We start from the raw sequence: 13,169 nt of genomic DNA, 5'->3' as shown, positions 1-13,169 counted from the left end.
GAGAAAAAACAATTATCATTACTAGGAAGAGGCTTGAGTTTCCCACTGTAGGTCAAAAACTATAAACCCTTCTTAGTTTGCTCTCTCTGAGTCATCATTCCAGTTTACATCTTTCTTCTGAGCTTGACATCAGCACCCTTAATTCAGTCTTAATTTCTCAATTAAAACTCCAATCTACAAGTTACCATTTGCCTGAAAGTTATCACATCCAAAATGCATCATGTATTTTCTGGATTACCCCTGAAGCCCCTCATGTATTCTCTGAAAGCTACTAGTTCCGGCTTGTATTAAACTAATAACCTAAACCCTCGAGTTGGTCCCAAGTTAAGGCCTTCTTCATTTCTGACCTCCCTATTCTGTTTTGTTTTTCATCTTATTCCTTCCACATCTTCTGTTTCATCTGTATTCTAGACATAGCCTTTCATAATCTCATTCTTTGAATGTTTTCATAACATTTTACTCTCCATTTCTTTGCAGAGTCTCAAAATGTGTTTTATAAATCTCAAGACTGATCGTAACATGGCTTAAACCTTTTTTGATTTCTCCTGGCCTTGTGAGAAAGCACAAATTCTTTTTGGCATAGAAAAATTGTGTACCTCTGGAACCATAACATTCATAGAGTATTTTTCCTTTCTATCAAGTATTCTCATATTTATCCTTATATACCTTCCTTTTTTGTGAGACAGAGTTTCTCTGTAACTTTTGGAGCCTGTCCTAGAACTAGCTCTTGTAGACCAGGCTGACCTCAAACTCACAGACATCCACCTGCCCCTGCCTCCTGAGTGCTGGTATTAAAGGTGTGTGCCACCATTGCCTGGCTCATTATATACATTCCTTAAACTTTTCTAAGATATTTATTATTTACATAAAGAAGAATTATCTAGGTCATCCTTACTTTTGTGTAGCATAAGTATTGGTCTAGAAAACAGACTGCGTGTATATCAGTTTATTTTTCATGTTTGGACCTACTTCATTGGTGGAACTCTGCACTTAGGAATTATGGCTATCATAGCTGATACCATTAACTCTATTTATGTCTACATTTTATTCACAGCCATGATTTTTAATACCAGAAAGTCTTGATTCATTACTTTATCTTCACAGTATCTGAATACTTTGTAAATTTCTTGAATGGCTGGGTGCCTGAATGGTAAATGGACAAACCTTTAAGGAACGGCTTTCTGTTATGATCTCAAGACTTTAAAATCAATGACATGTATGCTTCTACTATAGAGAATCGACAAACTTGATTAAATCTCGTACTAGTTTACAAAAGAGCAAATTTAATTGAGAAGAATGAATTTAAAGACAATCATTGTTTTTAAGGGATTTTTTTCCTATTCACTAAGATGAGATTAAGCATATGGTTGTCCCATAGTCAGCAGTATAAAGGAAGAACAAATCCAAATTTATGGAAGAAGAAGAAGAAAACAATAATAGGAAACAGGAAGAAGAAGAGAGGAAGGGAAGAAATAAATGAAAAGAAAGAGAGATAGAAAGGAAGAAAGAAAGAAAGAAAGAAAGAAAGGAAGGAAGGAAGGAAGGAAGGAAGGAAGGAAGGAAGGAGGAGGAATTGAGGGGAGGGGAAAAAGGAAAGAATAAAGTTTGAGAGAAGAGGGTTGGGTCCATTTTGTAGGTATTATTGAGAGAAACAGGGTTGAATGTGAACAAAATATCTTTTATGAATAGCTCAAAGAATCAATACAAGTATTGAAAAAGAAGTCCTGTAGTTTTCACAGGTATTGATTGATCACAGAACCTTGAAACATTCCTTCATAATGTCAGGATTGAATAAAACCCATGTAAAGTAGAAGTTTGGAAGAGACTGCTATTGAATTGCCTTCATTATAAGCAATACATACATTTTATTTTATTTTTATGTTTGCAATGTGCTTTTCAGGATCCACTTACTCATTCATTTCACTGCGACATTTACAGAGATGCATGTTTGAATAAATTGCCCAATAGTTTAGTGTGAGAAAGAGGTAAAGTGAGAGGGCACAGAAGTATACTTCATTGAGATAATAACATTAAATGTCTTCTCATTTTGATTATTTGTAATATATAGCACATTATTGAGACCTATATATCCTGCTATGCATTAGACTTTAAAAATCACATATGTTCTACCATGATATCATGTATTCTATTCTCGTACTTTGTTCTTAACCACAGGTACAAACTGTTCCAATTTCTGCATGATGTCTAGACTCAATAATTTCACACTTGAATGAGATTACTATGTATCTGTCCTTTTGTGCCAAATTTAATTTACTTGACATAATACAATCACACATATTACAAAAATTTATAGGATCTCATTCTCGTTAAAGGCTGGCTGGTATTCCATTTATACCATATTCTCTGATGATTCATCTTTTAATAATGTTAGTATTTTGAAGAGATACTGACATTCTTGTGTTTATTACAACTCTATGCATCATAATCAAGATATGTTATCAACCAATCGACTATAAAAGTATTGATCTTAATATGGAATAGATAAATGAGAACAACATAATACAGAAGCAAAAATTTGAAGAAGTATTGATGTAAGAAAAACAGGGTTATTGAATTTCTTGAAAGAGCTTATTTAAAATGTAAGTTTCATACAAATGAAACAGTCAAAAAATGACTGTGTAGTAGATGCTCTAGGTTGATCTTTTGATAGCTATTTTCATTTGACAAGAAAGGCTGTGACATAAATAAGAGATTTCCTAAATAGTATAAAATTTAGAATCGCCTTCAGAAGTTTCTAAATGACGAAAATCTTGAGGAAAGGTTGTCTTGTGTGAGTCCATAGCAGCTGTGTGTGCCACTGATAAAAGCAGACTCAGGAACATAAGGACACTTTGCTGAATGATTGAAAGGAGGTATGTTTTTGGACTATTCACTTTCCTTTGAGTCTTAAATTATGGTGTCATATTACTTCCATATTCTCTGATGTTATAGGCACAGCCTCCATCAGTCGCAAGAGTTCCCCCAGACCGACAGAAGTGTATCTTGAGTAAATTTCCATACTGACCACTGCAATGGTGAAAGGAGATAAGGCAGAGGGTACAAAGACACACTGTCTTGTCCCCAGTTCATCCAACATTATAAGTAATGATTGTTGTGAATGTAGCTTAGTTGTAGAGTACATCATAGCATGCCTATGTCCTTAAATTTGATTCCTAGTACCACAAGAAACAGGAAAAGGAAAACCACCAATAAACTATTTCTTAAGTGATTAATAACTATAAAAAATGAGACACTCTACTAAAATTTGGTGGCTTTGACCATTACTGCCATTTTTTGAGATCTTTTCAGGATTATTTGCTTTGGGTCAGGACACTTCAAAGACCACAATGCTTGTGCTCTGGCACAGTGGGGTTCTTATGGAAGATAAAATGAGCTGAATATCTCAAATCAGCTATACAACTATTTTTTTTGATATGGTTTTTCCAATAGCCTAGGTAGATGGGGGATAAACAACACAGTACCATAGGGGAGTTAGATTTCTTCACCATCTTTTGCAATTCTACATTACACAGAAGCATACAGTCTTCCTTTGTTACCTATGGAACTGTTGTCATAACATTTATGCTGTAGGCATTTTTTCTCAGTAGACTCAGCCATGTTCAGAACCAACAAGAGGTGTGAAAGAACCATCTCCCAGCGAGAGGGTCTCAAAATTTATGTGACCATTTTTAATCTGCCACATACAACCTTCTGGTTACTTCATTCTAAATAATGCCAAAATGTAAGAAAGCTGTAGGATGCACCTCTGTTTTATCAAATTGAATAAGGGGGAAAGCAATGGAAAAGCTGAGAATAGTCAAGAAATACAAAAGTAGCCTAAGGAACTTATCTTCACTGAAATTATTTGCTTTTAAGGGATTTTAAACTCAACATTTTTCCATTGAGCAACTCTACCTGAATTATCTGGTGTTCCTTCTTCTACAGCATTGAATTTACTGTATGATTATGTAAGCATCACTAATACAGTTTGGTACCCTTGTCTCCACTAAACTAATTTAGAGGCTAAGTTTCATTCAGTCTCTACTCATCCACATGTTGATAACCCCTAGGTATTAAACTGATCACGGAATTTCAAGGTCTTCTTCTGTAAATGCTATGAACACTAGCACCAAAATTATAGGCTTTTAATATACAGAATATAAAATAAATTTCAAGCAATGACCACCTTTGGACACCCAGCAGAAAGCTGACAGTTATTTGCAGCTTGTCCAAAAAAAGGGCCCCAATGTCATTATACAAATGTGGGCAAGAATATGATCAAATACACATAAATGAAATCAGCCTCTAGGTTGTTTGGACAACCGAGAAAGAAAAGTTCCTTTACCTATCTCTTTTTACACTTATACCTTGATTTCATCTATTTTTTGTGGTATAAATAATCGGGTTTATTATGTGGCAATCTAACATCTATCTGTGTGACTAGCTTCCTTTTTAATTTGATAGTGCTGAATGACTCACAAAAGTTGATTGACACTAGTTATTTAATACTTAATTCATGGTAGAAGGATATTCTTTAACCTTTAGTTTGATCATGCTGTGATATCACATGCTGAAATTGTATAACATTTGGCTAAAGTACTATTAAAGATTTTGGTATGTATTCTTTTTGATATATATTTTTCATGTACAGATAAAGAAAACAAATAAGGGATGTGATGTTTTGTGTATGTTTAATTATTATGCAAAGAGAAAGCCATATTAAGAGAGGTTTGAAGACAAAATGCAGCACACAGTGCCAGTGTAATGTCTCATGTGAGAATTTTCTGCCTTTCATAGGACTGCTGCTTATATTTCCTATATTGAATTTCTGCTTCATTTCACTGTGAATTTTACATCTTTTATAATTTTGGTGAATAGGGTGTCTTCATGAAAAACATAGTATTGTTTATTTGGCATACAATCTTCTATTCAGTAGATAATAGGTATGTAAACTAAATAATGATTTCATTTTTTTCTTAAAGAAAAGGATTATGAACTATTATAAAACCACATGATAAATTAACTATAGTTGCTATATGTAAGCTTCAGGAGAAGAATCAGTCAAGTCACTGAGTTACTGACATTATCATTTCTTAGAGTAGCATATGAGTAAGCTATTATAATGAAAATTTGGGGTGATCACACAGTAAAACCCTCAAAAGCACAGAATGTCTCTGGGGTGCAATCCTGAATCTGTCAGTTATTACAACATTAGGAAAATTATCACACCTCTCTAAGGCTCAGTTTATGCATCTGCAAACACATATGCTGTGAGAATTAAACGATCTAATACATGTAGAGAACAGGGAAGATTTCCATGCATATTGAACACTGCCATGTCAGTCAAAATTACAAGGGAAATCAGTGGGAAACTGGAGAAAGAGAAACATTCAAGGAGAGCATTTATAATTGCTTGAGATACAGACTTTTATATGTCAAAATTGGTCTATACTGAAAGATTTTTAGTACAAGACTAGCATAGTCTTAGCTTTGATCCAGGAAAATCTGAAAACACTGTCTATGAACAAATTTGGTGTGTGCCCAGGCAGAAATCACCAGTAAAACACTTCTGCTATATTAGGTGGGGTTTTCTTGACTTGTTGGCATGGGTAAATGCCTGGCAGAGTTCCCAACTTTCCATTAGTTAAAACTTTCCACAGCCATGATATTTTAAGTATATGCCTCATAGTTCAGGGATGAAGAGGACCCCACACACTTCTTCATTCTCCAGGTGTGGGTTCTAACAACCCATAAGCATGTTTTGGATATTAAGTCCAAATGTAGATTTGGGAACTGTTCTTAATTATGACTGTATGATCTAGATTATATCATTATTTTCTTACTTAAAAAGAAGGGAATACTTTATGTATCCACACCAGGCTCTGACATTTCTATGATGTAATTAAGATGCAATTTACCTTCCTTCATTTTTATGTGTCGTGTTAATTTGTGTTTTCATAGGAAATAAAAAATAAAAGCAATTTTTTACATCAAAGGTCTGGTTTGTAGTTTGTTTTAATGTTCTACTTGCTTGTTACACTGACTCCCTTGTTCTAGAGACTCATGAACAAGGAAAATAAGCTAGGTGTCTTGAGTCTTCTGAGTCCACAAAATATTGGTATTGCTAAGTCAGAGTATTCTTATTTCTCTACCTCAGAGTAACTGCTAGAATTCATTAATAGGTTTATTTGGAGTATGAAAAGTAAAATTAATGTTGTCTTTTCATGGACATTAAAGGGCAAGTCTTGTGCAAGTTAGACCTTGCTCCACCAGAACTCAAGAAGCACAAATAATGAGAGATTGTAGTACTGTTTGCAAGAACAAGGTATGGGATCCAGGCATGACTGAACCAGAAAGAGTCCTGATCATACCTGGATTGCTACATGACTGCCAGACAAGTGTGATGAAGGTGATTTACACAAGAAAATTGATTATGAGCCAAAAGGTTCCTTTCTTCATACATACCACATGAGAAAATTTTACAAGTGGCCTTAATTAAAACTAGGTGCTGGTTGGTATCTGGATATTACATTTAAAGCAGGTCAGAGGACTTAATTGGGGGATTAATGTCAAATGAAAGTTTTGTCAGAAATAAAAACAATAAAACTGTCAAACATCCATCATTTGCCACCAACATTGTGTATGCTCTTGAGGATGCAGCCTATGAGACTGGTTTCTGCAATAAGGCAATCAATATCACACTTCTCAAACATCGGCTTTAAAGTTATAGGGGATTTTGTCAATGTTATGCAGGTGTGGATAAAGGGAAAATCTGACTTTTCTCATTTCTCAATGTTTCTCCTGCAGCTAAGCTTTCCATTAGAAGTCACAGGAAAGCAATTACCATCACAATCTTCTAGAATTATGACGAGGAGGAAGAAGATGAAGGCGGTGAAAGTGATTGACAAATAATCTCCCAGCATTGGCAGAAGGTCATGCATTCTTTTTTGGCATGGCAGTAGGCATTGCTTTTATTCATAAGTCAAATAACAGGAAAGTCTGCGGACACTCGGGACATTTAATCCTTGTGCCAGAGGTTTAAGGCACAAGTGGTGTCTAAGGAAATGCATAGTTTGTGTACCCCCATACACGTCCTGGCCCCTCACGTGGAGCTATCCACCCAATCAAGATGATCAAGACTGTTGCAGAGTGTGGCTGGTAGCTCTGGGAAGGCACATGACTCCAAGAGGATCCACTACAGTGGAGGTGACATCACCCTAAAGATAGACATGCCCAAAGCCAAGGCAGCTGTTCCCTTCTCTGCAGCCAAGACCTCTGGAGCTCACTGGGCAGGTAAGCTACTTCCTCTTGGAGAAATGTGAAGAGCTGTGTTTCTATGGCTTTCCACTGAGAAGACTAAGTTCTGTGTCTCTGAAACCATTGAGCCTATAGTTTGCCATCCTAGAGAAGCTAAGTAATAAGGTGAACCCAAAGAAAAACATATATAGATCCTCCTGGAAATTGGAAGCAGACAAGGGAAAATTTTTAAATAAAATTGAAACACAACACTAGGGAAATGATTCATTCAAAACAAAAACAAATAAACAAAAACCTAAACCAGTGCTTCTTATGCAAGCGCAGTTACTAATGTTTGGCCTTGGGTACTTGTGAAGAAGCTCTGGGTTATGGTGATATATAATAATAATCCCAGTCCTGAGAAGGTGAATACAAGCTGATCCATCCTGAGGGCTCACTGCCTAACGGCATAGCCCACTTGGGGAGTGCCAAGAGAATGAAAAAGATTTTCTAACAATGAACAAGATATATGTTACCTGAAGATTAACACATGAGTCTGACTTCTGGCCTTCATGTGCACACAGCAATGCCTGTCTACTCACAAAGACACAAACACATTACACATACTCACACACTCAAACACACATGAAAAATTTAAGGTAAAATGAAACAAATTAAATGCAAATAGTCTGATACACATAAACTTTTAGAACAATATTAGGTATGCAAATAGGATGAAATGCTAGCTACTTTAAGTTCTTAAAAATATGAAATTTTATAATCTGTTGCCCATGCATGACATTGCAGGATAAACACAATGGCCTAGGTGATTTCAGTCTCCCTCTGAAAAAGTCTTTTTGAATCTTTTAATACAGTAGATTTAAATGGATTATATAATTTTGTTAATCAATTTCACAATTAGCATATGAATTGAAGGTCAGGTTCACAACTCAAAATAATACAAATTTTTATGCAAATGGAGTCTGAAGATCAAATTTTTCTTAATATAAAGAAAAAGATAAAATAGGTAACATGGGTAAAGGTGACAGGGATATAATAGCTACAATTAGAGTCAGTGTAATAATGGGGTTGAAATACAGTTGAATAACAACATCGGGACACTAAATCTGTCTCACATTGTATTAATGTATAAACTTCTCTAGAATTCTTAAGATACTAGTATGTCCTTCACATTTCAGCATTTAAATTAGAGTCAGGGGCTGTGAAGCTAATTTCATATACTGCTTGTTTGTTCCTGAAAACCCAAGGAACTAAGTTTGATTCCCACAAGCAGCACAAAACTAACAGGGTGTGAGAATATGTGCTTTTAATTCCAATGTTGAGGAGGCAGAGTCATGCGAATCTTTATTCCTTGCTGGGAGCCTACTTAGTGAACTCCAGATCAGAGAGTGAGAAGCATACATACATACCATACATAGTCAGTCTTGGATCATGAGTCATGCCGTGATACATCACTTTATAGAACAAATATGTTTATTTCTTGGTTCATTTATGAAAGAGAAATACCCTACTTTAACTTTTGTGATTAAGACAGATTCTTTACATTATATTCAGGAATGGAGTTGCTTTGTGTAAGTCTAGACACCTTCATAGGCTTCAGGATGTAAAACTTTGACATGTGAAGGGGTGTTCATGAACTCCTCAGACACCATCTCATGCAGTCCGGCTGTGGCTCTTTTGGTGCCATCTTAGTCTGAAGCAGTGAAACCAAAACCTCACAGCGTAATTCCCTGAACAGGACTTTTTAAAAAAATCAAGTTTCGATGAAAGTGCTTAAAAAGTTTCAGCTCAAAGTGATTATCCCAAATCCCTACCCTGGTTTTATTGCTTCCCTGCAGGTGACCTTAACTAAAAAACAGCCATTCTAATTTCCATTTCATCACATAGAATGATGGACAAATGCTTTGATTACCACATGAGATTACAGGGAAAGTTATCAATGTGCAAAATTGACAGGACTTGGCATCAGACTTGGAACAAACTGTATTTCTTCCTACAATCAACAACCTGCTCTTGTTATATTCCTCCTCACATCCACATTTAATTTTTTCAAGATTGTCTCAGGAAACTGGGGTCTATGAAGAAGTGCGGGGAGGTGGTGAACTAATTTGCATCCAAATATTAGAAGAAGAATCTGACAAAAGCTTGTGGAGTTGGTGGGAAGCTTAACAAAGCGAAAGCACACTTAGCAGGCTTCCTCCGAGATGCTGATGGAAGGAGGTGAAAGGAGGATAGAAGAGAAAGAAAAAAGAAGAGCAGCAAGAAACAAGATACTTTATTTAAAAAAATCAAATATTTATTTCTTCCAACGGTTGCCTGTTGAGTCAATGTTTTTTTCGTACATCATGACAGTAATTTAGAACAGATATAGAGAACAATCTTTAGAGTTTCAGGTTTCAACAAAAGTCAAACACACATATTAAAAGAGAGCTTCCTACATGAATCCAATAATTTTATGCAAAAAAGAGTGAATAATTCAGTTATAACTCAGACATCCAAATGCCAGACGTATGAGAAACAATGACAGTGATAATGATCAAGAATAATCCCAGTGCGGCCAGCAAGATGGCTCGGTGAATAAGGGTGCTCACCTGCAAGCCTGGTGAACTGAGTTCTATCCCCAGGACCCACATGAAGAAGGCAGTTCTTAGAACCATTCTTTTCAAGTTTTCATCTTACCTAAACACACACTATGGCTTATGTACAGGCACACACACACAAAGTAAATGTAATAGAGTGTTTTAGAAGGCAATTCTCAATTATTCTACTGTGCTGCCTTTGAATATCTGTGGACAACTTTTCACTGTTTAAACATCTTCATTTCTTTATCTTCTGAACTTCAGAGTTCTATATAAAATTATTATGCCAAATTAAAAAAAAACAATTTTAGATAAACACACTTAAAAGTCTCAACTCAAAAGTGATAATCCAAATCTCCTGGTTTTATTGTTTCACACCAGGTGACCTGGAAGGAAGAAACAGCCCTTTTAAGTTTCTATTTCCTCACCTAAAACAAACAAATAAATAAATAAACTAAGTAGACTAACACTATGATTATTATATAGGGAACTGCAGTGGGGATAGACAGATATTAGGTATGGAAAACTATCTGAAAACTTCTGTCTCCTATTACCCATCAGAATTTTTTGTTCTTCAGAAAGTATAAGACCCAAGCGTCCCAATACCAGTATGTAAGAAGGCAAATTCACAGCATTGGGTCTACAAAACAACATTTTCCTCTGATCAGGGTTTCCTGAATAAAACTTTCACTGCAGCAGTGAAAGTCCAGCCTCCAGCTGGGTATTAAGGGCAACTCCTACTCTGTAGAGAGAAACCAGGTCAAGCCACCCACTTGGCATCCTTCTTGGTAGGTATAATCCATTACCTTCCTAACACTGGTGATATACCTGCAGAATTTCGGAGGACTCAGATCTCCAAGTTGACCACAAGTGTAGGGAATCTTTAATTTCCATGCTCACTTGACTTACAGATGACCAGGAACCTCAGCTTTTGCATTTCATCAAGAACATGGCTATGAATAATTCTTAGATTGTTACTTCTTTGACTCTCTAGAGAAGTCCTTTTGGGAGCCAGCTTCATCCAGATGAAAATGGAAAAGAAAATGAACTTTGTTTGCTCACAGCTTCTATAATTGGAATTGCATTTAGACAATTACTTCCTGGCCCCCGCTACCCTTCTGTTTATATCATCAATTGAATGAAGTGTTAGGGAATCATAGTCTTGTCTATTCTAGCTTTTCACCTTTATTTATGTTGCAATGAGTGATGTCTGGCTTTTATTAACAAAAAGAACCATTTTATTTCTTGTTTCATTAAACCATATTGCCCCCATTTTGGAACGTACAATGCCTTGAACAATTATGTTATAGCTCTAATTACCAGATAAAAAAATTTAATAAGGGGGCTGGAGAGATGGCTCGGTGGTTAAGAGCATTGCCTGCTCTTCCAAAGGTCATGAGTTCAATTCCCAGCAACCACATGGTGGCTCACAACTATCTGTAATGAGATTTAGTGCCCTCTTCTGGCCTGCGAACACACACAGACAGAATATTGTATACATAATAAATAAATAAATATTTAAAATATTTTAATGAAATATATACATAATATGAATGAAAAACATTACTGCTCTGCTCTATAAATACAGAAAAAAGTTAAACACCTATGAGATATGAAATCAATAGTAAATTGTATTGTTACGTTGTATTTAGTTCACACTTACATAAATAGAAGATTTGGGAATTACATGCAAGCATCCTTGATTGCAAAGGTCTGTCTTTCTCATGTGGTGATGTGGGAGTATCATATATCAATCTGTTGATTTCATTGTTTAAGCAATAAAGAAATTGCTTGGCCCTGATAGGTTACATACAGACATAGTATGAACACTCTGACAAAAACAACAACAACAACAACAAAAATAAAACCCAAATATCAAAAAGACTTAATGAATGATCACTGAGTCACATCTTTAAGTGATATAAATTTGTGGTTATATAAGTGAAAGCGTCCAACCATTTGACTGAAGAGAAACATGCCTAGATTCCTAGTATTGTTGCATTTTCTGAGATCCTTTGTTATATTTAATATTGGTTGTCATCTTGACAAGATCTTGAATCCCCGAAGAAACAACATACTGTAGTGTCTTCGAGGTAGTTTCTAGATTGCTTAATTGAAATGAATAAAACCCATTCTGTCTATAGGGTATACCTCTCCATGGAATAGGGATTCTAGACTAGGACAAATGGATAAACAAGAAGCTGAGAAGCAACTTTCATCTTTCTGTGCTTCTAGTCTGCAGATGCAATTCAGTTTACTCTCTTCTATCACTCTTGCTGTACCTCAAATGTGTTAAAATGAACATTTAGTTTCCTAAGATGCTTTCTTCAGACATCTTGTTATGGCAGTGAGAAACATACTTTTTTAACCTCTCAAAGCAAAGCAGCAGTATAGAACTTCAAATTACTTAGTTCAGACATTATGCATCAGCTGTCATTGAAGGACCAACACTTTCAACATTGCTAAATGGTGCTCCTCTTATGTCAGACTTGAATCAACTGCTAAATTTTGGAGCAGTATTCTAAGAACTGGTGTCTAAGTGATAGCGGGGTTTATGAGGAGAGTGGTTTTCGCTTGGACTTAAAATGTTTCTGCCACACATACACACTGGAGGTTACAGACTGAACACCCAGTCCATGAAGGAGCAGCTCTAAGAGAAAGGGCTTGGGGAAGTAATTGAATCACAAGAGCTGAGCTTTCTCCCATTGATAGATTCTAAATTTCAAAATTGAATAGAGTTTTGGAAAACCATGGAGATGTGCATGGTAAAGCTAGGTGGAGGAACTGGCTAAATTTAACAGGGTCTTTAATGGATAATCGTGTACAGCTACCTTTCTCATAAGTTTAACTTCCTGGCTGGCATGAGGTTTTAAAACCTGCTCCACCATCTCTCCTGCAAGGACATTTTACCTCACAACAAGCCTACAATTATGGGCCAAATGACTATGCATTGAGGCCATGAGCAAAAATAGATGCTTCCTGTTTTGTACTGTTTTTCTTTGTTTTGGCCACAATGGCATAAAGAACACTAGCACATTCTTAAAAGGACACTGTTGCAGGCTCTATCCTAGAGTCCTTCAATCAGAATTACAGGGGTTTGCCCCTAAGACCTGCAATTTTTTTCGACCTCTGTATTATTCTTAAGCCTGCCTCAAATTGGAAACCACTAACTAAGAGTGAAAAAGACAATAGGCTCTTAGTCAGGAAGAAGAAGAGATGCTAGATCTGGAATGAAATGTTCTATTGTCAGCAAAGCCACAGAGTGCAAAGAATTTGCCTTTTCTTCCCCTTCCCAAACTCAATAGGAAACAACACTATGAAGTATATTTGACC

Source organism: Microtus pennsylvanicus, chromosome 6 (assembly GCF_037038515.1).
Source record: "Microtus pennsylvanicus isolate mMicPen1 chromosome 6, mMicPen1.hap1, whole genome shotgun sequence".
Classification (NCBI taxonomy): Eukaryota; Metazoa; Chordata; class Mammalia; order Rodentia; family Cricetidae; genus Microtus; species Microtus pennsylvanicus.
Note: the sequence above shows the minus strand (reverse complement) of the source record.